Source organism: Diadema setosum, chromosome 8 (genome assembly GCF_964275005.1).
Source record: "Diadema setosum chromosome 8, eeDiaSeto1, whole genome shotgun sequence".
Classification (NCBI taxonomy): domain Eukaryota; kingdom Metazoa; phylum Echinodermata; class Echinoidea; order Diadematoida; family Diadematidae; genus Diadema; species Diadema setosum.
The window spans coordinates 25,508,416-25,536,233 of record NC_092692.1 but is presented as its reverse complement, the minus strand read 5'-3'; the positions used below and the strand labels follow the sequence as shown (position 1 = coordinate 25,536,233).

Genomic DNA, 27,818 nt, shown 5'->3' with positions numbered 1-27,818 from the left:
TGTCATGAATAGAATTGATGTGTTGCCATTGTGTCTTCATAGTCCTCCTAAATGTCATTATCCTTGACAAATTCTTCAAATATCCTTCTGGAAGGAAAATACATCATTTCATACTTTATCATCAGTAGAGCAATCATTACATTGTCATCATTACATCATCATTTTTTAACTTGTGTCTGATAACATTTGCGCTCCATACTCTCTCCTTTGATTGCTAAAGTCGTAACGAGACAACAGCATAGGTAGGAGGCTAAGCACACCCAAATTGTGACTGTTATATACTGTTATATATACTTTATTTCACGTTTAAACAGATCATCGTATGAACGTGGATACATCACTTTGTTGGCAAAATTACGCAAAGTGTACACCAAATTTCGTTGCACTCGTCATCACAATGATTACCACGATGGTATATTTCGATCAATATCAGTATCATTATCGTTGTCGAAGATGTCAACATAATCAAATTTATCTAACAGAGCAACTGAGCAAGGAGAAGTCTTCGACAGCTTTCAAAGTTACATGGGCATCATTATGATACATGTACATGCCAACTCTATTGGGCATGTTGGGGGAATCAAACTTGACGTTTGATCGGTCGAGTGGTCTTACATCCGAGGCTCTAGAATTGGAGCTTAACGTATTAACTTTCTACCCCGCGGGTTACAAGCCAGGCCGTTTCCACTGAGTCTCGATTTATGTGTCAAAGTTCAGCCCCGAGTAAGACGCCTGTCAGGAACCCGCCAAAGCGCCATGGATCACAGGGCGGGGGAAGGCACTGGGAAGGCGTGTGTTTTATGACAGATCGGGGAGACGGGACAAATTACTCATACATTAGCAGTCATCCAAACATAGGCTGTCATAAAGATATGATGACAAATATGCAATAACGTACGCCTTTTTTCCCCTCCTCCTCCCAATCGTGGAAGACGGTAGTCTCTGAAGGCGAGACCGCCCACCTGTCCAAGACGTCTTTTGCCCATAATCCCGACACCCATCTGGTTGCCTGACCGGACCATCATGGGGCAGATTATAGGATAATGTGATTCGTTGTGGGCATCGAAGCTTTGCCACTCCTTGTCATCAGGTGAATCCAAAGTAATATCTGTAACCGACGTTAATCAGAAATAGTTTCGCGCTTATTTTATTTATCCAGAGATTTTCCAGCGTAGAATCCGCAGACTACGTTGATTTGCGGAGGCACTCCTCTTGAACCTCCCCACAGGGCTGTGAAGCACTCCCCATGGGGGCCCGTCGGCGTAGGTTTCGGCGCTTCGTGCTGTCCCAATGACTCGTGGTCAACTCAATTTCGACCAAGCCTACCTTATCGCCCTCACCATCACGGGTTACTTCCACCAAGACTCCTGAGAACCTCTCCCAAAGGTGGGGTCCTCGCTTCCTAGCCATCCCTCAAGATTTCCTGGATGTGGAACAAATCGGGCATTCATTTCATGGTCACTTGTTTGTTGTAATAACCTGCCGTCGGAACAAATTGACAGTCATTTTGTTGACGGGGTCAGATCGAGAACAGCAGCTTGGTTGGCTAGACAGCAGCGGTTGCATTATGCAACTGTTAATCATCTTGTTCAATATTGTCTGCCTCTTCTTGGAAATCAAAAAAGCGAGCTCATCTATCCCTTCTCCTTTCCGATGAGTTAGTCTGAAGATAAACACGGCATTCACGGTAGAAAAAGCAAACTTGATCGTTTCATAATAACATCATTTCTATTTGGACAACCCTGGAGGCATTAAGTAATTGTTTGCAGAGTGTGCGAAACCACTCGCCGAAATATCCTCGCAGGGTATTGCGTGTTTATATGCGTCACTATGGTTACCCCGACATCGATATGAACTACGATATGTGGATAATCATTCCGTCAGTGGCTCCCGTGTGCCGAGTTGGCGTCCTTTCACACAGATATCTTTATCAAGTTCTGAGATTTGACAAACCATGCATATATAACGGCAACAAATTTACATACACAGGTACACGTCCTCCCAGGCAATTAAATCAAGTTCTGTTATGCTCTCTGATATCAACATCTGACGACAATACAGATCAGTGTGGCTACAACGGAACTTTTTACACGTGATAGCCAGTCACATATCATCGCCTACCCCCCATGGCGTCTTTCTCTATTTCTTCTTGCTTTCAAAATTTCACCTCATGTTCACGTGAAGAAGGGCTCCGTTGGAAGCAGTAGCCTATAGTTGAGCAGCCCATCCGATCAGATATTGCCTGCCATGATACTCGTGATGAAGTCTGTGGTGAAATCTGCATGATAAGTGAAAAAGAAAAAACAGTAAGAAGGAAGCATAATGTCATTGTACAAAAGTTAGGCTTTAAATATTTATACAAGACAACTGTTATTGCTTTCCACGATGTATCACAAGTCCCTCTGATATAATACTTTAGCTATCTGCCATAGCTTTGATTTCTTTTAGGAAACAAGAGAGAGATAACTAGGAAGACTTTGGACAGTGTCAAGGAGCTCCAGGTCATTTCATTCATCTTTTGCACTGCTGATCAATTAAGTTACATGCACATCCTATGTAAAAATGTTGTTCGAAGTCATACATATTCCAATCCCTGAATTTCACAGAAGATGCCATACTATTCCGAAATTGAATTGTAGGCGACACCAGACGTTCTTCATATCAAACCGTGTACCGCAATTTGTGCATATTGTTTTACTCCAAAAGATAGACAATACTAGTGTGATGGTGCTGGGGAAACTTTGGAAATGTACGTACATCGTTACAAACTGATAAGAGAGGAAAATAGGCCCTTACCCAATACTTCAAGGAATATATTTCACATTTTATTGCTGCAATACAAAGTAAGTGCCCACACAACGATGAAGGAATTCCTTAACAATGAAAAGGAGTGCGATTTATAAGCAATTCTTATATGGATTATTATGAGGAGAAACTGAAATGGCACCAATGGTTCACATCACGCGCCGTTGATACCCAACACAGCGGATTACTTGCCTGCCCGGAAGACGGTTTATTCGAATAAACAAAACTTATGATCACAAATCCATTCGTGACGGAATTATAACAAAAACTATAATCCTTGAGTCAATGTACATTAATGTACTGCAATGATAATCATGTCAATGTCGATAAATGCTGTCTCGGACCTAGTAAAACTTCTTCATATTTTGAGGTTTTCAATCTTTGAAAGGATAATCCAAGCCCCAGGTTACATCCGATACGATGGTGTACTTTTCCAAGGTCAACATTTGCCCGAATACAGATTAACACTCTGGGGACATTATAAAGTCAAGGATTCTATATGGTTCAAGTCATGCACCATAACCCAATCATCCCCCCCCCCCTTAACCCGTTCCTCTGTCCGCCCACAATCATTGAAAATAGGTGGATACAAAGCTGAAAACGGTCAAAGGTGAAAAGACATCGTTGTGTAATACGATATGCATAATTATATGGCGAGACAGTTCACATTGGGTAATTTCAAGTTCGATGGGAGTGCTGGCGCTCGTGTTGTCTCTTAACCCTGTGTGTGCTTTGAGTGCCAATTGGCACAGAAAAAGCTATAACATTTTACACACTGACCAAAGTCCCTGGCACAGAAATGGCTGATAAGCTGTCTTTATAGATCGAGCTCCATCACCGACGTTCAGATCATAAACGCAAGCGATACCGATCATATAATTATCGACCCCATTGCGAAGTCCCGCAGGAATGGCACAATGGAAAAAGTGATTGCACTTGGTTCAAGTGAAACCTGAAAAGATGCAACCTTGAATGCTTTGTAAAAGACAAGTGATGCAGAAGAAGAATTAAAATGGCACACATTTCTTAATCCGCAAAGTACAACGATCTTGATTTTGCTCCAAGGCATAGATTTATGCAGCCATGTTTAGAGTGTTCGTGTACTTTTAATACACGGATGACTTATACATTATTATAGACTATTGTACTTGATGTGAGTGGGACGACGTGCATCCATGGACGTGAATGTGGGTCTCGCACATACATTTTTAATTTTATTATCTGGTAACAAACTTTAAATGGCAAATTTGATAATCCCTATAGGGGCTGGTATTAGACAATTTATAGGAAAAAGCAAGTAAATCGCCAACAAGATTGTACTCAACAGACGATAATTAGCACCGGGCCCAATAGCTATACAGGAACTATACCTTCCTGGGTTCAATTTGCTTACACGTCTGATTTTTCAATTTCGTGATTACCACTGCTTGTTTGTTTGTTCGTTTCCTTGTCATCTGAGAAGATGGCTGGATAGCCCATATTCAGCTGCAACAGCTGGTCTTCCAAGGGGTCCAGATGGATATACTAAGGGGGACCACTTCACCGGCTAACATCCTGCTCGTTGCGATGAATTAATGAAGCGGGCTCTTATACGTGCAGGAGTTGTGACTCTCTCACACAAGGGATTTCCATTTTATGTCATATCCGAGGGACAGAGTGTTTTGCCTATTGCTAGAGGGGACGGTGTGATTACACAAAACATTCCTCAGTGGGACCCGGGAATCGAACCGGGGTCCTTTGGATCGTGAGGCAGACGCGCTACCGACTGAGCAAACTCACTGCAATGTGCTGGTGTTGAGATAGCACTGACCCAGCACTAGCACCAAACTTGAATGGTTTAGAATAGTGATTTGGAAACACATATTTTCGCATGTAAGACAACAGAGCGAAGATTGAGAGCGGTAAATAGAGCTAGCCAGAGGAAGATGTATATTGCATAGAAAAGTATGTGTGTAGGAAATCATGATAGTCCTCGATGTGCTTTATCTATATCATAAGATTGAATACAAATAGGAACTTTTTGGTCACGTAAGTCTTCCCCGACCGTATTGATATTTTGATTTATTTCCCTTTTCATCGCTTAATCCGTATTTTTTCCTCTTCCCGTTCTTCATTCACTTTCATCAGTATTATCATCTAAAGGTTTCCCGCTTCCTTGTGCTTGTAAAAGTCTTCATTAAAGGGATTGTACAGTTATGGTTGAGACCTAATTTCAGGTTTCTAACATTTTTGGTGAGATAATGAGAAATCTGTTATAAAATGTGAAAGAGCATATTATTTTATGAGGAATTCAACGTTTATTTGATGAAAATTGGTTTTGAAATGGCTGAGATATCAAAAAAGAGCGATTCTAATAAAGTGTGGGACCCACACTTTATTACGATCGCTTTGTTTTACTTTGTTTTTTGATGTTTCAGTCATTCCAAAGCCGATTTTCGTCAAATAAACTTTGAATTCCTCTTAAAATGGTATGTTCTGTACTATATCATAAGTGTTTTCTTGGTATCTCGCAAAAAGTTAAAAACCCAATTCTCATCTCCACCAAAACTGTACTATCCCTTTAAAGTCAAAAGTTATATCGTGTTCTATATTCATTTTTAAGAATAGAGGTTGTAGATGATTGACTATATACATGTAATGACGCTTGTTTATCAACTCTCAATTATCACAAGAATTTGATGAGTTTAGAAATCATGATTAGATAATAACTGATTCACATCTTATGTAAGGTCACTAGTGGTTTCAAAACACGACGTTGGACCATGGAGGTATCCAAACAAACACAGTGTGCCACACTGACCGTGTTATGTATAACTACATATACCCATATGTTCAGCACCTGCTTCCGTTTGAAAACGAAGTTCCAGATATGTGTATGGACATTACAATTTTCGTTCTTCTCAGTGTACCTGCATAATCTTTCGAGTCGAATAAACCACACCAAGACGGAACAAGAGACCCAGGGGTCTCGCGTTCACCTGAGTATTGCAAGTTCACTGGTACCTCCAACGCATTATCGCAGACTCTTGCCTGAGAACATTGCAAACTTTGGGGGCGGGGCAGCTTTGAGAGCTTCTATGGGGGCATGGTGCCATTTACACATTCGATCCCCGCCTAGCCCCTGGAGGTACCAAAGAATATCATGAAAGTGCACTCACTATTGCATTTACTCAGAGTATTTCAAGTTTCTGGGGTCCTTGTACGATGTTGTGACCCTTGTGATAACGTTCTGGGGTTTAGTCACAAATTGATTAGGTGTTTTCAAGATGAAGAAATATATTGCCCCCCCCCCCTTGTGGATCTGCCATGAACACAGTCACAAATCTACTTACTTATACTTATAGCACTAACTTAGCTCATCTCTTCGGTTCCCAGAAGATTCGTGAAGATTTCTTACATTTGGGGGTTTTGCCTCCCCCTCCCTGGGTATTGTGCCCCTTGGAGCCCCCAAGTGGGGGAATGGCACCCATTTGCACTGGCATGTATTCATATTCCATAACCCTGACGATAATCCTGCCAAAATTGGTTAAAAATCTGACCATGCGTTTTCAAGAAGAAGATGAAAATGTGAAGATTGGCCTCAACTTAGTCTCCCTCCCTCCCCCTTCAGCTCATCCCCCGATCTGCTACACTCTGACACACTGCACTACCGTAGTTTATAAATTACAATTTGAGATAAGAATATTTGTCAAGATTCCTAAATTTGGGGTTTTGTCAGTCCATGAACAAACTTGAAACTACAGCCATCAATGTCGGCCCTACTCACTCATAGTACCTGGTATTAACTTGGCTCCATCACTTCTAGCTCTAGAGAAGAAGATTTTGAAGGATTCCTTAATTTTGGTGTTTGAGCCCCCTGGGGGCCTTCAAGGGGAGCATGGTGCCCATTCGAGCAAAATGAGATCCTATTCCCATATAGGGATGGTATCTGCCAATCCGGTGAAAAACCCCTCATGCTGTTTTCTAGAAGAAGATGAAAATGTACAATCTAGGCCCTCATTTGGACCCGCCCCCCTCCCTCCCCTGGTGTCCCAAGGGGGCACCCCTGGACCCCACTAGACAGTCATTAATCTACATCTTTGTCTCTATCACTTCAGGTGAACTTCAGGCTCTTTTTTTTTTAAGATTCCTTAGTTGTGTGTGTGTGTGTGGGGGGGGGGGGTGGTTGGACCCCGCTGGGGCCCCCAGGGGGAGCATGGTGCACTATGAGCACTCGAAGATTTTGGAGTGATCCCTGAGGTCACTCTAAAACGAGTGAAAATGAACATTTTCACTCAAAATTCACTCCAATTTCACTCTAAATTCACTCTTTTTTGTATTCACTCCTTCAAGAGTGAATATTTTCACTCGATTTTTTTTTTTTTTTTTTTTTTTTTTTTTTTAGAGAGTACCTGCCAAATTTGGTTTAAAAAAAATGTTATGAGGTCTTCAAGGAGAAGATGAAAATGTACAAAGTTTACGCACGACGGACGACGCAAGACGGGCGACGCACCACGACGCACGACGGACGCCGGACGAAGAGTGATCGCAATAGCTCACTTGAGCCCTCGGCTCAGGTGATGTTGCTAATGACATGCCTCAATTCATACATAAATGTAATTACACGCTAAATATACTTTGTCGGCAAGCGATGAAAAGTACTTCTGGTCTTACCCACTCCGGACGTATTCGGTGAATATTCTGCTTCCTATCATTTATTTTAGAGCCAATGCATCCAAAAAAGAAAAAGAAAAAGAAAGAATATAAATGGACAAAAGATAGAAATCGGTTGCTCGACGCCGCTCTGCAGATATGACAGATAAGAACGATATGGTGACGAACAATGCGCGCTTGAGATAGAGGAGGGGAATTCTTTCCCTACCTTCAGGGCGTTAGAGTGGGACACAAAAGTCGAGCATGAACCGCAATTGTCAGAAAATAATGGAAGTCAGTCATGTTCTGATCTTCACCTGGATTTAATTTTCTGCTAGAAATGTAGGTTATGGCGATTGTTCGTTGCAAAGCTGATGGCGCACAATATGACTTTGATATCGACTTGTGCAATTGTGGTCCTTTGAGCTGCTAATGACAAGGCGCTACAACGTGTTCTCCATTGAAACACGACGACATGATGATAAATCATTGGAGGTGATATTTCACTGACCTCTTTGAATCAACTCGATTCTAACACCGCACGTAGCACATCACCACGCTTCTTTCTCACAAAAAGTACACGAGGACACCTTGTAAGTTGCGAAATGTCATATCAGAATATACGCGGGTTAATTATGGACCGCAAGCAGCACTTTTTGGAATTGAATGAATTCTATGATTCATGATGAGAGGTGTTGTAGATGGTTATTTTGTGAGGCATAATCTTCTAAATGAAGGCAATTACCAGATACCATCAGACCTTCCTTTTCACTGGTTTTGTGAGAGAATTTATGGGCGTAATTTACCTCATAATGGGATCAATAAACTTGACGTGGGATTGCTTTGTGTGTAGTTTGGTTTTGGAATCACACAAAAAAGTAATATTCATCCCTTGACCGAGTGGTATATAGTCCAAAGTGCAGAAGTTTCCTTGATGTTGTTCGTTCTTCACGAGGAAAGAGATAAATATCTGCTATTTTCAGTCCTACGAAAGAAAACATTATTTCAATAAGCCATGAAAAGAACCAACTATTAGCTACGATCAATAAAAATACAAGATTGGGCGAGTGACTTCTCGTTTCTTTGTTTACAAAAGTGCATTTTCCTTTCAAAGTCATGTTTTTACTTCACATTCAATTTTCATTTTTACATTGTATGAGCTGGGACATTTCAGTCTAGGCTAAGAACTCTGTTAACTAGACAATAATCAAGTCTTGGAAGCTCTCCTAGAGATTTATTTCTGGTGTGTGATCTCATGCTACATAACTCGTTTCTACAAATTATACAGTGATGACCTCATCGTTGTGACCTCAGTGCCCCCCCCCCAAAAAAAAAACAAAAAAAAAACAAAAAAACAAACAAACAACAGAAAACAACAAAACAAAACAAAACAAAATTGACAACGAATAAAAGCATTGCAAACAAAAGGAAGATGTCTAGAAAATAGACTACAGCTAAAACCAGAATTTGAGATCTCGTATCTTTGTGTACATTACATATATCCCCGGAGAGAAATCGGATCTCGAAAATCCAAAAGCATATCCGACTGCCCAAAATCCCTACTTTTGGAGGGGACTGGTTTCCGCTAACAGAAATCTGGAGCCGTGCTTGAAAAGCAAATATCTTAGAGGGTAGAACCTTCGGAAAAAAGTGCGTGGGGGGGGGGGGGGGTCACTTCTTTTAACATCAAGATATATCAATTGATGTGCGATGTTCATACCCATTGTTTTTAGATGGAGGTGCTGATAAAGACAATCGACCATATACGAGAGCTCTGGATAAAGGTTTTCCTTTTCCGCATCTTCAAACCAAGTATATCGATTTGAACGGTGCGAATCACACTGGTGATAGGCATCGACGGCAAACTCCATCGATTAGACATAATTTTCTGTTCTTGTGCGTTTCTTATGGCTTATGTGGTCAAGCTTAATGTTCAGGCAAGGTAGCCAGATTAGTTACGGGTTGTGAATTTAAGAGATCGGAAATAGAAAGAAGGCGGAAATTTGTGGCAAAAAGGATAATGACACAAAATAAAAGACTGATTGTGTTTGAAGAAAGGATGGTACAAAGAGTATGCATCCAAGGAGTAAACTATTTACGTAATTTAATCACCGGTTTATAGGCATTGTGGGTTAATTGTTGTTGTTTTTTTCTTCTCCTTCTTCAGCAACATTCGAGAGCTACAACCGATGGAGAACAAAAATGTGCCGGCAAGTCCCCGGATAAGATGAAGAAGCATTTCATCATGTTGTACGCATACGCTGATGGCTATCATGACTTAAATATTGGTCATCATAACTTCACAAAAGCATAATTTTTATGACCAACGTCAGCCTAACATGACCTCGACATGCAATGCACGATTGTTGAGATAAAACATCGTAACATTATATTACTATTCTAAAGCGAGTCTTTTATATGTTTACTTGTTTGTTTCTTTCTTTTAAGCGAATATTGCCAGCAGGTATGTGGTCCGGAGGGGGGTGTGCGTTTAGGTCCATGGTTCAACTGATAGGCAGAATGGGAGTGGTACATCAAACTTTGTCGTGACTAGGAAGTTACTCCTATCTTTAATACCAATATGTCACTGAAACAATTTCACTCCCTAAGTATACCGTACCTAACTATACCAATACAGCGTGTTGAATTGGAAAGCAAACTGGACACTGTGCAAAACAAGAACTTAAAATCGCACATATTATCTCTTTCTCTAGCTGTGGCGACACACTGAGCAATGCAATCTGGGACAAATGAAGTGGTTAAAACGTCGGCAAAACTTGACAGAACCGCTGTGCTGCGGTGAATGCTTTGTGAGTCTTCAAACATCACCTGAGTCTGGTTATTGCGGTCAAACGAACAAGGCATACTTAAATGAGCTCGCGTTCGGTTTAGGCGATTCTTATCCCAGACTCCGTCTACAATTTCGTCTCTCCAATGTGACTGTTCGCGTGGAAAATCATGGTCCAGGTCTAGCTAGGTTTAAAAACCATCAGCCTTCTTTCTTCTACGTCAAAAAACGATAATGAGAATTGGCCAGGAATTTCAGTATCGGTTAACCATATATTTAGAAAAGCCTTTTATCACGCTAATTGACCTGCGTAGGATGAAACGTTAAGAAAAAGAGACAGCGTTTAGTTTAGGTACAAAACGCATAATTATCATTACGGGTGACACAATACACGACAACCTTGAAGTAAGGCTATTGCAGGGCGATTGGAAATGTGATCATATTGACCGAGTAATTCTTCGAAAACGTTTCACTCTTATGAACCTGACTTGTGACTGGGTAGTAAGGTGCGAGTTACGGAAAGGGGCGGGGCAGAACTGGTGCGATGTAGTAAGGCAAAAGTGGTGTGAATACCGCCATTGAATGTTTCTACAGATAAACGGCGCTATACATAAATGCTGTTTCATCATCATCATCATCATCGTCATCACCTGTACAAAAAAAAAATAATAATAATAATATACCTATATATATATATATATATATATATATATATATATATATATATATATATATATATATACTATATGCCTATAAGATCTGAAAATAGAGTGAACACTTCAGTACAATAGTGTTACAATGAAGACTGCAATATAAAATGCTATAAAATACACACACATGCATTCGATCGAGATTATCAATCAATATCATACAATGAATGGTGAATTTAGGTATAAAACCTATTTAAAATTGCATCTTAAAATCAGTATAATATGAGATGTATTAACCATAATACGAAATTATCTTTTGATTAATTATATGCAAATTATTTCGAATGCGGGAGATGAATTACAGTTGTCATAACTTTTTTTCATTGCCATGGTCAAAACAGGATTATATTAAAGGGAAGATTTAACATATGCCATGACATCATGAGACTATTGACTATGAAAAATGTGTATCATTATTTACACTCTGCAGTCGTTTTTATATTCCACAGTGGTCATTTTCTGATCAATCATACAGGACTATTAAGTAACTAAGCAACATGACTACAATGTCGACTCGTACTTATTCTGTGTATATTCTTCAAGAATACTAAAAAAAGTATAGGCCTACTCTATATTAATATCATAACTATCGCTACAACTAGTACTGAGAAATAAAGATTTCGAAGTGTTTTTTTTTTTTTCGTGTTTTACATAACGGATCACAGACACTCGATTGAGCGAGAATAAACGTCCCGCAAGGCACTCCAACTTTTGTGTTCTGTTAAGTCGAAAGTTCAGACGCTCGTCAGTTAGCATGCGTTGGGCGGCAATATTTCAATATCATATACCCTTCATAACAATTATTACCAGATAGTTGTACATTACCGTGTTGTGCAGTTGGTTTGAATGGCTGCAAGAAATAAATGGCCTATAAATCCGCAATCATTCACTTTCGCTTCAACCAGAATCCACAAACATATCCGACATTTTCAAACAAATCTTCGCCAAGTATTGCTGGAATGTGATCGTGATCGTAACTGAACACCAGGGTTTGCCTTTTCCATGACCTCGACTTTTGGCCATTTTCGCATCTGATATCATAAACAGACTCAGAAAAGTCTACGCAAGCCTTACAATTTTTTTCTTTAGCTAGTGCTAGTGTAATAAGAAGCAATTTCATGAACAGAAATCTAATAATGAATTTGATCATCGATATGGTGTTGTACACGAGGTCCAGACGGGTTAATATAATTATATCACACAATAAGGTTGTGCGCTAATTTTCTTTCTCAGGATAGATATCAAGACGATTCAAAAGAGTACATATTTTTTGTACTCTCCGCTCTTATAATCACATGCGGACACGCCGCAAGTCTACACTGGAAAAGAAACCTCGGCATGACTCTTGACCGCTTTTGCCCTATGTCACAGCGGGTGACCTTTGAACTGGGAGACTTGCCTACGAAATGAGACACAGCTTGTCAAATCAGGTACTGACGTGCTGAATAATAACATGAAGACTGGACAGCCATTTTCTAAAACTATATATTATGTCACACCTTAGTCAATGTATTCCGTCTAAGTTACGAAACTTTTGCGCTAGTGAGCCTCGATGTTTAATAAGTCTCAGGCTACCTGAAAATGCATCGGTTGACATGTAAGCACGGTTGGTTGTGATTAATTCCAAATCTATTTCACTTTACGCCACATCAATTATACATGTATCAAACCGGCAATGTGTTTTCGGCATCAGGCATTCAAAGTGAACGAAGGGTACGTAGGCTGGCTCCACCTTCCAGTCGATTATAGTGAAATAATAAAGCACCCATCACTTATGTGGCCACATAAACGTATATAATATATATATATATATATATATATATATATATATATACACTATTATGTAAATGTAAACATATACATTTTCATAAATTCCAATGGTATTCGATGGTACAAAGATATTGTGGAAAGCGGTCGTATATTGTATTGGAAGGAGTGGATACCCGAAAAAGAGGTGCGCGCAGCTCTAACGTGAAAGACTTCCCTGTCCACTTAATACGTCCGTGCGTTCCATGTAATGACTTGATGTTGACTATAATACTAAATTAGTATTATCGAAGAGATGAAGGGTATATTCATAAAGTGTTTGAGATGAAAAGCTTGGCTAGATTGCCAGAGGAAGACACAGTGTCATGTGAGATTTCATATTAATGAAAATTTGTCATAGGAAGAAAGGAAGATGCCGTATGATCGTTTTTGTGTAAAAGACATAAGGTTAATGACAGTGAATGACTTCACTACTAGGAGTCCCACAGGTGGGGTAAATTTTGTTCCAGAAGGTGAAAATATTGATTAAATACAAGTAAATAGGGGCCTACGACTGAAACAGATATCAACCCCATTATAAAGCGCCTACAACCAGCTCAATAACTACGGTTGCACATAACAGGACAAACTTTCTAAAAAGGAATGTGATTTGAGTGGTTACAGCTCCTACATGCAACCAGTCACCGAGTTATTCTGCAAGATACTACGTCTACGACTTTACGAAACGCGTAACAGTCGTCCTTGCTAACGCAATTTGACAAGACATGATTTGTGCATTATTCAATTCGTCTACAAATTGTGTGTCTGGTTTGCACGTGAAGTTGGTTCAGACGGTGATTCATTTTCAAAGTCGGCATGAGAAAGTGAGAGCAAAGACAGCAACCAGTGAAATGTGAGGGAGATAACGACACCGTCGAATTTCGGCGAAATCGCGGCAGTTAAATTGGTAGCAGAGAAGACTACTTTCGGCTCTCCGCCCCGCGATGTTCTGCAGTATGGCGTCATGTGGAGCTCCCAATTGGAAGGAAACATACATTTTGATGCATACGATCCTATGTTTTTTGTTGTTTTTGTGTGTTTTTTTGTTGTTGTAAAAACATCACCTGTGGGCCTGACACGATTCCTTTCGATTTCTCGGAAATGTGTTTCGATGACTCCACCAGACGACTGATACGCAAAACGGAATCTCAGGTGTAAACATTTGATTGTTCTTCTCTTTTCGCCCTCAAGACTGGCTACATACAGACAACTTTCAGATTTTTAACCTGATTGTTACAGCGACTGAACAAATCATTAATAGAATATTGGTGTGGTTGCTGCGACTATTGCCACCAGTTAAGAAACCTGCAAATGTGCCTACCTCGATTTATGAACTTAAAAAAAAATCCAGTCAAGCAATAAAGCCAAGTACGAATTGTCATTTGCTTTAGAACAAACAATGATTCACATTTATCTTGGAAATGAGCTGCACCAAACAATCAAAATAATTCTCATAATTAGTAAACAAACTAAATTCTACAGACACACGACCAATTCATTACACAAACATCAAATCCACGCTGGAACACAATGGCGCCGAGGGCTCAACATTCTTTCATAGAGAATATTATGAATTGTATTGTAGTGCTGTTTTAATGGATGCTTTAATCGCTGATTAATGTGAAGCGGAGTGCAGCTAACAAACATGACGTACACCCGAGTAAACTCACCTCCCCCCCCCCACACACACATGCACGCATTCAAATTTCACTATTTTAGAATAACTCACCATACATGAGAACCATTGTGTCAAACTTGACAGTTCATACGTCCTGAATGTCGTTCCAGGGTAACATCTGCTTAACCACTTAGTGGTTGCCCGAGATAGTTGCGTGCTCAAAATACATCAAACACGCATTTGACTTTGGCCCAGAGCTTAGAATAAAGATCACTTTAAGAGGAGATTACATAGTACATGGGTACTCACTGCGCAGTAATACCTGATTGACTAATGGTGAGATTACCCTCGGATTCAAAGAAATCTGGGTTCTCGTGGTCACTTCTAGTTTATGGAAGTAGCCTCAATACAGTCGTCGATCTATTGCAATTTGTATTTTCTAAACCCTTTCACCATTATGTTTATATACCATCGTCATCAGAAATTTTATTTACGAATTGCTCTCTTCAAAAGCAACATTTCATAATTATGACATGAGTATCTTGCAAATAATCGTCTGAGTGGCGCGTACAGTCTTCTTTGTCTGTTCTGCTTTACACGAGAGCTCACGAATGTATGTCACGGTTGATATATTTTTATAGTTATTTAGAAATCATATCGCACAGTAAAATCAAGTATCCATAAAAAACAGAAGTGAACGGATATCTTATGTTTACGCGCATCGCTGTTAACGACAAGAAAGGAAATACTTCGAGGTTTTGAATAAGACCATCCGTGACCACCTAGGCCTACAAGAAAACCACAGCCTCATTACAATAAATCCCCTTCAAATGGCGTTAGGAAATTACACGTAAGTTCACTCTACGTCTCCGGCAAATTAACAAACAGTCTAATATCAAAGAAATTATGACGTTTGATTGATGTCTCACCGTTGAGCAATCACGTAGTTAGCGAAAAAAAAAAAAGCTCCACTGAACGAATGCCTCGGGGAGGGTCTTTCAGAATGGCCGTAATCAAGTGGTAATCGATTGCTTCCGAGGAGATGGAAAGGGAATAGTGTCACATACACAGTGCTATTTCCAGAGACATTCAACACTACTAATTTCTATGTACACTAAAAAGTCATGATAAACTCATTACATATTGAATTCAGTCACACAGAACCGGAAATTAGAGATGGACTTTTGAAAAAAAAAATATTGGAACATAATATTGAGATATGACTTTGTATTCGACAGATGACAGCTTACTTCCTAAACAGTTTACTGATTCGTTATACTTTTGTCTAGTTACTGGATTAAATGATGCTGACAGGTAGTCTAATCATTTATAAATTTTATTTTTTTTTCCCCAAAGGAGAGTCAGTCCTGAAAGCCTACATGCAAAACAGCGTGGTGGAGACTATGCATTAAACACATGCTAAATATCAAACACTGTAGTTACTTGCTTCGTTAATAAAGTTGCAAGCATGGAAACATCTAAAAAGTATCCTGTACTTTTGAATTTGGGGAGGTGATGAAGTCTAGACATCGAACGTTTAATATTTGAACACATATCAAACGTGTTGTTTGTTTATTTGTTTGTTAACTTTTTCTTTTCTCAGACCGTGTCTGCGACTGTAGGAGGGTAATAATATTACCCTCCTACATTATTATGGTGATAGCTACGTTATATACACCTATTCAATCTATCCTGGACTGTCCGTTCCACTGGTATCAATGATTACATATCTGGTTGACACAAGAGAGAATGATGACAATGTATGAGAGGCACTAAAAATAATGAGTCAATGGATCCTAATGTTCTCGCAAATTTACCCAAGACAGAAATGCATATCAATGATACGCAGCACTCTCATGGTGAAGTTCCCGTTTCAATTACTGTAGTAGTGATCGCTATGACTTATACGATAGTTTTCAAGGGTTGATTCATAACATCAGATAATGATGATAATATGAATGAAATGAACACCCTAATTCTGATAACATTTTATTCTATAGGTCACAAAATCACAGTAAAAAGCTGTAAAATTATATTTTCCTTGTTATCACCCCTGTCCCAAGCTTCATTTTGTAACTGAAAACAAAAACCAGAAATATCCAATTAAAAAGCTCTCAGGATCTGTGGCTCATATCACACGTGTCCTTGTCAAAACTAAGATCAGCGTCGGATAGGACGTTATGGCTCCTTTTTAGGAAGACGAAGAACCCGAAAAAAAGGACATTTCACATGAGTGCGATAAAGCTTCACGTACTCAATCCGAACATAAACATTGACGGTGTGTAGTCTCGTGGTGAAGTCCTCTGTCTGCAAATAACAATTTTACACAATAAAGCAAAGAGAACGCAACTATTCTGAGAGAAAACGGACACAAAAATGTACACAATGACAAACTTGAAATAGATCTAATCGATACAGCATATTTATTATTGTCATTATATTATGACAAGTAAATGAAAAACGTGAAGAATTCTGACCCCAGCTTTTGAAAATACATTTGTTCCTTGTTTGCTTTGCTTTTTTTTGTGTGTGTTTTTTAGGGGAGGGGCGAGCATCTTGCCACGAAATCCAGTATAAATGGTTCATTCATTCATTCACTTTTTTATTTATTTATTTATTTATTTATTTATTTATTTATTTATTTATTTATTTATTTATTTATTTATTTATTTATTTATTTATTTATTTATTATTTATTTATTTATTTATTTATTTATTTATTTATTTATTTATTTATTTATTTATTTATTTATTCATTGTTTATTCATATATATATATATATATATATATATATCCATTCATGAATTTATTATTTATCTATACATTTCTTTATTCATTCATTCATTTATTTAAACAAGGGTAAACCTATTCAACATAAACTGTTTTTCAGTGGGTCCGTGAATAAAATAATAAAAAATGTACAATTTTAAAGTACAAACGAATAAAGCAACTCACAAAAAAACATAAACATCAGAAAATGTATGTGTATACAACATAACAAATGCAAAAAAGTACACAATACAATCATAGATAAAACAAAAATAAGCCTAGTAATATAATGCAAGTAAATTGGGTCAAAAATGAAATAAGAGGCGAAAAAGAAGAAGCATAACGCTAAAATGGCACATTATGAATAAAATAGAAATACGACACAATCACATTCGTTGAATGTATCAATTGCTGACTTCCGTTCAAATCTGTACTATTTCTGAAATTGATGCTTCAATCTTATTGTCAACGTGTCTTTTAAATCTTTCATAGAGGCCTTATCGTCTCGACGAGTTTGTTGAACAGAGTAACAGCGATTCTGCTGGTGAGAATGACAGAATGATGCTGTTTACATGAAATGCATAAAATATGCATGAATTGTACGATTGTGAATTTGTTTTAATATTTTCCCCACTTTGGTGTCTGGTCACGGCGTCTAGCGAACATCGTATCTAGGTGAGCTACTAAGACGCAAAAATATACTCTGGTGCCTGAGTTCTTCAGGTGTATTGGTATATAATGCTCCTCTAGGCAGGGGGGATGAAGGGGGGCTTTAGCCATGGGATCAGGGGATGTCGCGACTGAAATCCCTTTTCCGCCACAGGGTCCTCTCCCCTCTCAAGCCGTCTGAGATACTGTCCAGCTAGCTGCATCTTTCCACTCCAAGTCGGATGGGGAGGGGTATTAAAGAAAACGACATATAGTGACAATGGAGACACACGATCACGAATTTACATCAAAAGAACAAGAAGAGAAAAAGAGAAACACATTAGTGTTATCATTATGGCCAAAAAAAAAAGAAACATAAAGTCAACACTTACATGTAAATCAGTTCTACATGTAACCCATGGTAATGGGGACAACTTGCCCTCTGCAGGTAAATCAATTGTCCCGCGCACATGCGAGAGGGAGCGGACATGAGCGTCTACTCTGAATATTAATGGTGCAACGTGCCCTCAGTACACCTTCTTCCTCCCTTCTGTGTCATCATCATTGACTTACAGATTGTGATACTCCACGACTAGTGGACGTCCATGCAGTGAAGGTCTGATAGTTGCCTACCTGTGTTAACAGAATTATACGTTGTGTGTGTTTGTGTTTGTGTTAGTGTATAATTATAGCTCTTGATATCATTAGGGTATGTACTGCATCTATTTCCATTTTTCTTTTCCGACAGATCAGAAAAGTAAGAGAATATTCCACCTACCCACGACGCACAACGTTTAGGGCAAACGGGGCTGCAGTATGGTCGCAGGGAAAATGTTGATCAGCAATCTACAGTAGATATCAGCTGTAGCTTATCATTATTCACAGCCTGAGCGAAGCCTTACAACAAACTCCTAACCCATATTCGAACGGCAACAACACTCATCTCTTTTAAAACCCAAATACGATCAATTAACTTCTATAAAGTGCAGATTTAATGCAAATTCTGGTTTATTCTTCTATAGTTTTGCGCACCAACTGAAGCCACAACTGTTATGTGGCAAGTTGGTTACCCTGTCTTGTTATGTAGTATATTGTTCTGTTATGAGCTTAGTTTAATTGTTTCTGTTTGTTTGTTTTCTCCTGTTTAGTTGTTATTGTGTTTGACTTGGTATATTTTGGTTTTGTCGTAATTACTTTTTGTTTACACCAAGCAAATATATGTTCCGATATGTAATTGTATATTTATATAACAGGGCTCTTTTTAAAAGCAGGCCTTTTGGCTCTTAAAAGACTACTCTGTTTTTAAAGAAGACTGAATAAATAAATAAATAAATAAATGAATGAATAGGCCTCGAGGCCTTTTTTCTCATACAAATTCAATTCCACTTCCCATACGGTATATGTACACTCGTACAAGGATGTAAGAGTATAAGGACACAAAAGACACACCGTACCGCGCCTTTGCTGAGCACATACACTTCCACCAGCACTCACCTTACCCCTATTATATACCTAAACAATATTTTGTTCTTATCGCAATACAACACTAGAACACGGATAATCTGGCTTCTTTTTCGCTATGTACACACAGCATACGCTGCATACTTTTTACTGTTTTTTCTACAGGCAGTCGTCTCGTTAAGTTCTTTGCTATTTAAGGACAGCCTTCTGCATTCGAATTTCACAATGCATTCAACCACAATTCAGTCAGATCACTGTTTATTTGCTTATTCTGAATAGTTGTGGATCAGCACGTCTTTTTATTCTGTTATCAGTCTGTTGTACGAGTAAATTTTATGTATGTTCGAGTGTCTGATCGTAAGTCTCATTGTTTAAAAAATACTGTATTTCACTTCTGCTATTTTCAAAGCAGAAAAATCCATTCAAATTTGATTACATTTTGAATTTGATTTGAAATAAAAAGAGGGGTACATGAATCCATGACGTATGACTTTTTGAAAGAGATAGTATGCAATATGCATTATATGAATAAAATCATGCACAGTTGGTCAAAATGCTTCTTTATGTTTTTCTATCGAGCTTGTGAAATGCTTAAGCATTGCTAATTACTGAAATGCAGTTTTGTCTTCTTGAAAAACTCTTGATGTAATTTACGGAAGTGACACTAATTTGTAACGTTAGAAACTTTTGTTATCGTACGAGTGAAATCGAGGAATACGAAATACTTCCGTAAATATGCAGTTTTATAACTTGCATGTCATCACCTTCGGAGCAATTCCACATTTGATTAAAGTCTTGGGATCAGAAATATTTGAATCCTGGAAACTTGCAAGCTGTCATCGTACAAGGACCTGTAGTCTCAACGCAAAACCCGAGAAGAGCACAGTCACAGAGCAGAAAGTAAAATCAGGGAGGTGCGACCACCTCCCTGGTAAAACTGAACGCACAACATCCCAATCTTTAAATAGAATTGAGATCAGACATAGCGCAATGAGCCGAGGGTGATCTCAATTCCCCACTGATTCCAATTTCACTAATCACAATAATATTTGTAGTAGGTCATCATGAAAGGACATTAATGACCATCGCCAACAGATGACAATGAAACTTGAAAGTGCAATTCTGCATCACATCATATCACTGCAAGATGAGACGAACTGTGTGATAGAAGTGCCAACGGTGAACCATTAAATTGTGATTCATGCACGATATACACGATAGAGTGAATTGGAAGAATGATTAACGGGTAAATTGAAACGCACTGTGTACGGAGAGACCCATGGTAATTACAGATGGATACAAGCAGTGTTTAATTTCATGCTATAGGTGTTTTTCATAATCCATACATGGGACTTATAAGGCGCCAAATCCATCTAATAATCAAATGTTCTAAGCGCAACCATGTGCAAGATACGAATTGCATACAGTGCGAATTGCATACAGGTACATAAGATAAAGAAAACGGAAAAGTGAAAGAGTACAGGACATACATGAAAAAAATGATAATCAATTATTTTAAGTCAAATTAAACAAATACGTCTTGAATTCATGACTTTCATACACGTGACCCTGACTGTCGTCTCGCGACAAGGCTACGTATGAATGATGATTTGCCATTATATTACAAGACATGACTTTTGTTTACTTATTAATACTCTTTTTTTTTCCTTAGACAGGCCTTATGGGACTTTTGGAAGTATATGGCACAATTTGGGAGACCGAGCTCGGAAACGGCCGTGTAAGATCTGTCAGCGAGGTGCTAGGAAATAGGGGTGATGCCAGCCGCCAGTACGGCCATGAACTCTCGCTAGGTCCAGCAACCTATTCCAGCTGATCATATCCAATTCCAAAGTACACAGTACGTGCAATGGCAGTTTCACTATTTTAGGTAGGCCTACCCGTTTATGGTGATATAGCATTATCTGTCATTACTCCGTTTATTTGAACAAACTCCCTTTTTCACATTCAAAATGTTCAAAGTGTTCACAAGTTTGAATAACTCAATGCTCATGACTCATTTATTAGATTTATCTTATCTTTTGTCTCTTTTTTTTTACAATGCATACATGAACTTAATGAAGGCCTATATATCATAATGTTCGCAATCATAATATTATTCTGTAACAGTATTTTTCATTCAACTTTTCTAATATGCATCAATGCGCTTACCAACGCCGGTATTAGTCGCTATAGAAATGCTATTATCGTCACTGTCATTATTAATCACTTATGTTCCTATGACCTGTGCAATTTTAGCACCCTTTCAATGAGCTGCCATTTGGACATTGTTTATACAGTATGAAATATCACTCAGTTATGAATGCCGTTGAAAAAACAACCACTTGATAATTCCACTATTTTTTCTACAGATGCTACAATATTTCTTTCGTTGAGTTTCCTTATAGTACACATCATCACGTAATAATTCTGATTGAGAAAACATCGTTAACTAACGGATTGTCTGGCTACCATTAAGCACTGCAGATATTTGATTTGAAACAATCTATTCCTACGTCTATAAAAACCTGACATATCTGTCGAATGCATTAAATTTTGCGACCATTTTTGGTTCACAGTGGCGTCGCTTTGCAATCACTTTGCAGCCTGTAAAAAGGCTACAGACATTTTGGGAATTCGTATTCCTGTCTCCCACCAACTCAGCACTGCCTTCATCCTAAATAAGGCGTCCAGGCCGACCCCGGTCATCAATCAAGCTACAGTCCCACTTGGCCGTAATTTCCGCGCATAAACGTTTCCAACCAAATATACAAAGCCTGAATAAAACGTCATCATGTATCACAAAAATAAACACGAGCAAAGAGAAAATGTTACAGGATCCGCCATTCCTATTGGTAGCGGACAAAAAGTATAAGGTGTTGTAAAAAAAGAAAAGAAAGAATATTGACTCACTCAGTTAGAATTCGTTATATGCATTGTATCATTATAGTTGTATACTACTCTGAACATGAAATGAATGAAATGTAACGTTAAATTACACAATTATCATTGAAAGTATGTAAATGAGGAGCAATCACAAAGACTGACAACTTGCTATGTATCCGTACAATCTATGACATATTCTAACAATCCGAAGAAAGGGGACCAAACTTCTGTGGGTTCTATATCAGAACTCTTGAAACGTAGATATTTCCTGCTAAGGATGTGTGGACAATATGACAATCAACTATCGAATTAGAGAAATAAAGAAAAAAGACGAAAATAAACAACAAAGGAATCACTTTGGAATATCCTACTGTCAAAAGGAGGACGAGGAGGGTGAGTCGATATTTTGTGGGACACTGTGTTGTAACTCGACGACAATCTGGCGGGAGAGTGAATGGTTATTATACTCCTTCCATTTCGCGTTATGAATCATGAGCTTAAAAATCACAACCTATACACCCCTTCGCTTTCTTACAATGTGCAGGCCAACCACCTAATCATCTTGCGAACTGAGGGTTGGGAGAGGTGGAGATAGAGAGAGAGAGAGAGAGACACCGATGGGGGGGGGGGGGGGGTCACGGCGAGGAGTACACATTTAAGACCTGGTAAATGAGGGGAAAAAAGAAGGCATTATCATTAAAAAAAAAAAAAAGAGTGGAGGAAAATAGAGATGAGGCAGTTGAAGAAAACAAAGAAAAGGATGAACACAAAAATTACAAAGAAATGAGAAAGAAAAGAAGATATAGCCAGGGAAAGAAAGGATGAACAGAAGAGAAGGAGTGAAGAATATACACCACAGATTTATTTCTGTGATGGAAATTGATCTGCATTTGAGACTGAGCACAAACGAAAAGAAACATAGTTATACATTATATACACGACTCAGTGAAGCCAGTAGAAATGAAGGACTCCTAAAATGTAAAGATATATATATATATATATATATATATTATGCAATAACGATTAAGAAAAGCTTGATCAGCGCTCATCAAAATAACCAAATTAAGTATTCTTTGGGAGGACAAAACTTCAATATTGTATCTGGTGGAGAAGTAGAGCAAAGGAAATGGGTCTATGTCGTATCCTGGAATAGCAGTTGATGAAACAGAATGAATATGTGCGCATATTTGAAGATGGGGAAGGGAGAGGGGGTCTCTTTAACATGTGGTCACCAAAGTTTCCGGTGTGGTGGACTTATCAGATGTGGTGCGAAGCTTCGTATATTTACTCAAGATTGAGACCAGTTCCTGTCTACAGAATAATAAATTTGAGACTCTGACTGCAAACTCAATTCAGTCAGTGATTTTATTTCTGTCCAATTCATACACACGAATGATCGCGTCATCACGTGCACTACTACCGGTACCATATCAGGGCCTTGGAACGAGTACACACTTCGTTTGAAAATTTTGTCCTCCTGAGTTTGGAAATTTAGGCAGAAGTATCCTTTGATTTTATCCAAAGGGGGAAAAATGGGGTATGGATTGCGTAATGTTTCTTCATATTATGTAGATTTTGAATCTTACAACTTCCATCAAAATAAATGAAAAACAACAACCTAAAAAATAAAGCAACCACATGTAGAAAGCCGAACTGATGTAAAAGCATCGCATCGCAGTAACTTATCGCTGTTGCGGCGACAAAACCTTGTATACGGTATCTCAAAAATGTCAAATGTTCAGGAGAAAAAAAAAAACACCAACTTACATGTATAAAAAGCATTACATAGCATAGCATCGTCTTTCCTTTGACATGCTTGACATTTTTTTTTCTTTTTTGGTAAGACAGCTAGGATATGGACAGGACGACACGCAACTGATTATCTGGCGATGTCGTTAATAAAAAAGTAACTTTCATAAAAAATTGAGATACAATTAAGGTCTTGTCACCCAGCGACGTTATGTATGTGTTGAGATTAAAAAAAAAAACTTACATCTTTTTATGTTAGTATTGCAATGTTGTCTTGATTTTTATATGCCTTTTATCATATTAACATTTTCCACACCTTTTTCTAGAAACTGTAGGCCTATGAGTATAGTGTAACGAAGGAGCGGGGGTTTAAACATGACATGTCTAATCATCCTCCTCCCTATCTTCATTACACCTGTAGGGTGTACCATTATTTCCGTCTTGGCTACAGAAAGTTCCCGTATATTGTACAGTCCGAGAACAAAACGTAAGAGAACTTCACAAGAAAACACCATTTTCCAGATTATCTGCCTAATGGTGCTGTGTTTTGTCGCCTGCACGAAGTGAATAATCTTATGAAAAGATATGCAATATTCGCATCACAGAATAACTTTGCTTGGTCTTGTTTTGAACAATTTTCAATCGCTTTTCGGTAAGAGGTTAGAACGCAAACAAGTGTAGACGGTGAAGGTAGAGGGTGAATGTGCAAGTAGTGGCTAGTATAATCCCAGGTTGTCGGTGACTTATTATCTCATAAAACTCTCGTAAACGTGCAACATTGCTTACAATATCCTCACGTTGTGGTAAACGACAAGGGTCATTCTGTGCCGTAGCTTGTTACGGAGACCAGAGGAAACGTTGGCCAGATGGCAAGTAAGAAACATGACAGATGCTAAAGACAACACGTACCCAGACACGAATTTTTCGGGCAAACGTGACCCAATGTTCAAAGGTTGCTCTAAAGGGGCCTCGTCAAGTTCAAAGCTAAATATACATTCGGAAGACGTTAAAGAGGAAGAATCTCTACAAATGGGGGCCACCCTTACGGTGTAAATATATAAACACGCTGGCGCTTTGTCATTTTCAGAGCAACCTCCCAATATCTGCATCGCCTATTACCTATGATTTTTGGGTCGTACGCTCGCTGGAAGAGAGGTAGTAGATTATAGGAAGTTGCTCACTTGGAGAAGAAGATATAGCCGCAGCGTTTAATTAAACAAACAAAAAGTGACGTTTAGAGCCCAGATTGGGCTCTCGTTTTCTTGAGAAACTGATTGATGTCTGAGATGACAAGGGAATGTCAATGGCCTAAACTTTGGATACTTGAAGACATCCAGGCGGCATCTCTTTCTTCTTGAGCAGAGAAAAATATTTGAGGTTGTGGCGTATTCCATGTACAGCCATTCGTCAAAGCACTCCCCACTCGGAGCTGGTCTTTCACACTCACTACTTGATGGTAATCATAGTACTCTGGGAGACAATACGTGACTAGTTCATACCTTAAAATGGCGACGGGTTAAAGGTAATGAATCTATTGGGCTAGTCATGGCGGAAAATGGGTTGAAAAGGAGGAATACGATCGGCTTTGCTTCGCGGCAGGACATTTGTAACTCTGTGTCTGCTGGGCTAAAAGATTTCGATTTCAATTTCTAATTTGTTTTGATTTTGAAAAACTCATATTTTTTCGTCTTTGTAAGCAGTGCGCTTCATTTTATTTTCTCTTTTGTACTCTCACATTTCTCATTTTCTTAAAGCATTTGTTCAAGTAGAACAGGGCAGCAACTTCACTCAACAAGAATTTGAAGTATAACACAAAATCACTATTTTACGACCACTATATCAGTTGAGAATATTTCTACATAATGATGGAAAACGAGAAACATGCACAATATACTGCACAATATATTGAAGGAGGTGTATGTTCTTCGCGTTGAGGGAATACTAGTATGGCCCGTCAGCCGTTCAACATTCATTGTCCTAAGTTATTGTCGAACTACTTCTATAAAGGACAAGTCCACCTTCATATACTTGTGGACTGAGTGAATGCAGTGATATCGGTAGAACACATCAGTGAAGTTTGGGGAAGATTGGACAATCCGTTCAAAAGTTATGCTTTTTTTTTTTTAAAGAATCGAAACAGTCACTGCTGAATGAGAAGACTTCTACAGTTGATGTCACATGCGTACAACGATATATAAGAAAATAAAGAGAATTTCACATTTTTTTTTTTTAAAGTGCACATTTCCTTGACATGTCACTGACGTATGTTAAGGGTAATATTATTCCCCCTGCCTTCTGAAAGAGGCAAGTCCAGCGTTCTTTTATTATGCGAAAAAAGTGAACATATGTTGAATTTTCTTTTTATTTTCTTTATACAGTTGTACACATGTGACATAACAAGCTGTAGTAGTCTTTTCATCCAGCAGTGACTGAGAAGAAACTTCAAGAATTCATAACTTTTCAATGGACTGTCCGATTTTCCTCAAACTCTCACTGATGTGTTCTACTAATATTGCTACATTCACTCAATCCACATGTCTATGAAGTTTGACTTGTCTTTTAAATGTATTAGGCGACCCACAGTTTTCAGCTCCACGGTCTGCATAAGCAACTCTCGATTTGTCCGTCAGAGTGGTAGTAGCCCAGGGGCGCCACGAAGAGGAGAATGAGACGACGATAATGGTCTTCAGGATGACACCTGTATTTTCGGCCTGCTTCAAACAGTCCCGATTCGGGAACATTAATCTGACGTTGAGGACAACCCGTCGAGACAATTTACCTGGAGTAATTGCAGCCAAGAGAGGCCCGCTGCGTAGCGAAATCCGCGGCACGGTGTATTCAGCCACAACAAAGAAGCCAACCTGGATAGCGGTACTTTGGCTGAGAATAATCATCGTGTCGCATGTGTTCAGAGTTGATTTCTTCTAAATGTACATACTTATAGGCTAACCCGTTTTCTATGGGGTTCTACAATTCTCCATCGACTGTGAACAGGACTCAATAGCAGCGAACTACATAGATTCCCATAGCATGGACAATAGATTAATTAAAGTGTAGGCCTGTATTGTGTCCGCGTGTGTGTATGCATCGTGTCTGAATGTTGACATGGAATATCTTAATAATTTTAGATGTATTTTTGAGTTCAACACAAAAAGATATTTCCAAATATAATGTGACAGTTTACATGAGGATATTCACGTGAATACACACGCTTTAGTAATTTTCACTTAACAGTTAATCGAATATGGCATTTACTTTTGTCAACATGAACGCAAGAGATTTAAAAGAAAATATAGGAAAGACGTAAAGAATAAATGAATAAACAATCTGGAAAAAGATATAATCAAAACATATAAATGAAGTGATGTCGGAAATAAATGCACTGCATGTTATATACAGGGTGTCTCAAATAAAACTATACACTTTTGAAATGGCTGCCGAATAAGAAATATATAATTATGGGGGGGGGGGGGGAGGTCTATATGTATGGATAGCTTATGGACTCAACTTTCATATGACACCAAAAGGTCCACAAATAATTCATGCTTGAATGAGCACTACTCACTTTTGTAAAGGTATGAAAATTAGGTTGCGCAGGAATTAGCCTTTTAAATTTTCGACAGGTGAGTCCGTTGGAGCTTACAAAACTGAAGTTAATATGATAAATTTATCAATTGCGATCTGTTTGGGTTTGCTGAGTGAATTTTATGGTTTATTAAACCAAACTTTTATGCCTGAGTAAACCGCAGTTGCATTTATTTTGTTCTAGCATTGCAAATTTCCCTGGTAGACTCAGTGGTGTGTTCATGTGAGTAAGGATGAGGTGATGGTACATGTTGCAATTTCCATGTTACACACTCTTATTCTTTACATCTGTGACTTGAATGAAAACCTTCGCCCCACATTGCAGTTATTTTCAGATTAGTAGAATAGCTCATTGATTTACTTA

General features: G+C 38.6%; 1 long non-coding RNA gene across 1 annotated transcript in view; it reads right to left on the bottom strand.

Moving 5' to 3' along the window:
* Positions 1 to 298: 298 nt before the first annotated feature.
* The window catches only part of LOC140231751 (uncharacterized), a 34,331-nt gene continuing 6,811 nt past the window's right edge, over positions 299 to 27,818 (bottom strand). The window contains exons 2-3 of the long non-coding RNA XR_011901453.1: positions 2,168 to 2,278; positions 299 to 1,423 (exon numbers count right to left, since the gene is read on the bottom strand). This is a non-coding gene — a long non-coding RNA (uncharacterized lncRNA). The remainder of the gene's footprint in view (positions 1,424 to 2,167; positions 2,279 to 27,818) is intronic.